Raw genomic sequence first — 4260 nt, forward strand, 5'->3', positions numbered from 1 at the left:
CCTGCAGGCATGTGGAACTAAGAAATGGGTCCATTGCTAAGACCTACACTGAACAGACCCCCTCTCAGTGATGCAAAAACATAAGACCTTTGAAATAACCACTTGTGGGGGGTTAATAGGTAATTGATAAGGCCTGCCCTTTTCTGGAGTCTCTTTCCGGTAGGAAGAGAGGTGGGTGTATTCATTTATTCTTCAAGTTACACCTTCGAGTGCATCCATCTCCACATTTGTCAGCATAGCTCACCAATTCGATGTGATTTCTTGAATGCTGATAGTTAGGCTTATTTGTTTTTGTATTCTCAGCTCCCAGCAGAATACCAGTTCTTAGCAAAGGCTCAGTGTCTGATTGCGGGATGAATAAATGAAAGAATGTGCTTCCCAATTTATGCAGCTGCTGAGAGACAGCTGGAAAGTGAGGGTGAAGGGGTGTCCCGTCTCCCTGTCATCCAGCTTGGTACCAACAGGAACCTGGCACGTGAAGAAAAGGACAAAAAAGCAAAAATAAATCTATAAGCTCCAGATTGCATTTATCCAACAGACTACCTGACATATTCACACACACAATTCACAGGTACTTTGGACTTGTGTCCGAAACTGAACTCTCGGTCCAGCCACCAAGACCTTTTCCTGTCTCAGTCCTCCTTGTCTAGCACACCATCCCCCTACTAGCTTGAGGCAAAAACCTGGAAATCTTCCTGGTAAGAGACAAACCCTCGGTGGGTGGTCCTCAAGCAGCTTCTCCCTCTCCTGTGTGGCTATCGTCTGATACCAGAGTATTCCTCTTGCCAACAAGGCCATTCTCCTTGGAAAGCCCCCATTTTAACTTGACCAGTTGGCCAATTGTTTCTTGTCTCCTCCCAACTTCTCTTACAGAGACTGGAGGGGTGGGTAGGGAAGAGTGGAGGCCCTCTCCTGGATCACCATTCCCACAGTGCCTCCAGGCAAGCTTGGCCAAGAGTGACAGTCCAGGGGCCACATACATGTTGCTGACTGTCTGCTGCTGAGTCCTCGCTATTAACCATGCTTTAGCTTATGTTTATAGCTTGTGGTGTTAGGCTCTCCTCTTGGGCGTAACACATTCCTGATTCCTTCTCATCGCTCATTCATTTCACAAATATTTATGGAGCCCCCACTGTATGCTATATGCCCACTGTTGTGGGTGATTAGATTCATCAGTGAAGGGGCACCAGCGTGGCTCAGTCGGTTGAGCGTCCGACTTCGTCTCAGGTCATGATCTCGCAATTCGTGAGTTCGAGCCCCGCATTGGGCTCTCTGCTGACAGCTCAGAGCCTGGAGCCTGCTTCCGATTCTGTGTCTCCCTCTCTCTCTGCCCCTCCCTGCTCACTCTCTCTCTCTCAAAAATAAATAAACATTAAAAAAAATTAAAGATTCATCAGTGAACGAAACAAAGATCCTTGCCCTGTGGAGTTGGGTATGTAGGTAGTAAACAGTAGACATAATAAATCATTTACTACCTTATATTTTAGAAAATAATAAATGCTATGGCAAAATTAGAAGGTAAAGCTGGATAAGAAAATAGGCAGTGTTAGAGGATGGTGTGAAATTTTTACTAGTGTGGAAAGGCCCCATAGAGAACAAAGACTTGAGGCAGTGAGCGAGCTAGCCATGTGGATATCGGGAGCGGGGCGGGAGGGACGGGGGTGGGGTGGGGGGGAAGCACATTCTAGGCAGAGGAAATAGCCAATGTGAAGCCCTAAGACAAGGTAAGCCTGTGTGACTGAGACCAAGCTGGCAGGTCAATGGGGCTGCGACAGCAAAGGCCAGAGCACAGAAGGCGAGTTCAGAGAGGTAATGAAAAGGGCTGGTCCTGTCAGGCCTTAGAGGCCACTTTATTTTATTTTATTTTTTGTAATTTTTTTTAAACTTTATTTTTTTGAAACAGAAACAGAGCATGAATGGGGGAGGGTCAGAGAGAGGGAGACACAGAATCCAAAACAGGCTCCAGGCTCTGAGCTGTCGGCACAGAGCCCGACGCGGGGCTCGAACTCACAGACCGTGAGATCATGACCTGAGCCGAAGTCGGACGCTCAACTGACTGAGCCACCCAGACGCCCCTCAGAGGCCACTTTAAAGCATTGGCTTTCCCTCTGCACAAAAGGGAGAAGACCATTGCAGTATTTTAAGCAGATACATAAAGCCATCCTTGGAAAGAATCCCTCTGCTGCTGTACTGATTACATACTATAAGAGGCACAGGGTCGGGCTTAGGGTGGGGACAAGAGCAGAAGCAGATGGCCAGCTAGGCGTTTTCCTTCAGCCAAGCAGACAAGGGTTGATGGTGACTTGGGTCAACGGGTGACACCGAAGTGGTGAGAAGCGATCAGAGCCTGTATGTATTTTCAAGGCAGAACCAATAGGATTTCCCATTAAATTGCATATGGGGCGTGAAAGAAAGAGACAAGTCAAGATGATGCCAAGGTTTTGATTTGAGGAACTAGAAAGATGGATTTGCTATAAACTGAGATGTGGAAGGGGAACCGGTGAAGCAGGTTGGGGGTTTCAGGGGCCCAGTTTTCCTTTATTCTCTGTCTCTCAACCACCAGCAAGTCAGATTCCTCTTCCAAAGTGTCCCTCAAATCCCGCTGGCTCCCACCTACCTCCCCCACCAGCCCTAGGAAACCGACAGCCACCATCACGGCCCGCCTGGGCTGGAGGTGGCCTCCTGCTTCCTGTCCTGATCCTCTCCGATCCACGCTCCTGCCCCCAGTTCCTAAGCGGGTCAGTCTGATGCCCAAGCTGGATCGCATCACTAACCTGCTAACCGCCCTTTAGTGGTTTCTGTTGCACCGGGCTCCGTTCCCTGGGTCCCAAGCGCCTGCACCATCTGATGCTCACCTCCTGTCCCACTCTCATCCCTTGCTGCAGACACAGTGGCCTTCTTTCAATTTCCCAAACACTCCACTCTTTGGCAGCCTCGTGCTCCTGCTCATCTTACCTCTCTGCCTGGATTGCTCTTCCTCTTTCTGCATGGTCCAGGCTGGCTCTTTCCTGTCCCGTCCCATCCCATCTCTGCTTCAGTGTCCCCTTCGCTGAGAGACCCTCCTAAGCCACCCTAACAGAGGCACTCCCCACTCCCGTTTTTCGCTAACACAGGCTCTTTTATAGTACTTTCCACAACCAGTAAATAATGTATACTTATATATTTTATTTGCTGTCTTACTGCCTGTTCTCCCACCAAACTGCAGGCTCATTGAGGCCAGAAACATGTCTGTCTTCTTCATCTCTATGTCCACGGCATTTGACACCAGAAGTAGTTACAGATGTTCCATAGCCATGTGTGGATATGGGAACAAATGAATCCTATTAAGTGTAATGCAATAGAAAGCTTAAATGCCATAAATAAAATTACCCTCGGAATAGCATCTATATTCTTTACAATACAAGGCTCTGGGCCCCTCCTCCTCTCTCACCTGTTCATGCCCCACCCCCCACTCACCTACTTGTCATTCCTGGCCTCAGCCACTGTGCATACAGGCTGCTTCCTCCATCTGGAGCCCTCTGATTCCTCGTTTCACGTAGCTTAGCTTGGCTTACACATGTCTTCCTCTGAAAGGTCTTCTCTGATTCCTGCATCGGGTGTACCCACAGATTATTTACTGAATGCCTAATGTTTCCATTATCCGCTCACTCTCCACCGACCTCAGTCTATAAGCAACTTGAATACAGCAATGGGCCCTAGGTCTCATTAGCTGTGACAGCTCAAGCAAAAACAGATGCTCAGAAACAGTCATTAGAAGAATGAATGAGTGGGCACCTGGTGTCTCAGTCAGTTAAGTGACTCTTGGTTTCACCTCAGGTCATGATCTCACGGTTCTTGGGTTCCCCACATGGAACTCTGCACTGACAGCACAGAGCCTGCTTGGGATTTTCTCTCTCTCTCTCTCCCTCTCTCTCTCTCAAAAAGAAAATAAATAAACTTTTAAAAAAGAACAACAAATGAGCAAATGAATGAATTAATGCCAATAATACATTTCTAGAGAGAGGCTCTAGAAGTAAATAAATGGACTACCTTCCTCTGTAGACCTAACATTTGAATTTAACATCATAGTTTGCATGTTGACAATTAAGTTACGAAAGTCCTTTAAAATTAATAGTATTCCTAGGTTCAACAGTCTTCTTTAAACTTTCATAGAGTTTGTATCATCATTTTGCTTTCAAGACTCTTTAACCCAGCCCACACCAAATTATCACAGAAATCACTGATGTTTTCTTCTTTAAGTAAATATACCCACAGGAAAGA

The sequence above is a fragment of the Neofelis nebulosa genome, chromosome 8, assembly GCF_028018385.1.
Source record: "Neofelis nebulosa isolate mNeoNeb1 chromosome 8, mNeoNeb1.pri, whole genome shotgun sequence".
Classification (NCBI taxonomy): domain Eukaryota; kingdom Metazoa; phylum Chordata; class Mammalia; order Carnivora; family Felidae; genus Neofelis; species Neofelis nebulosa.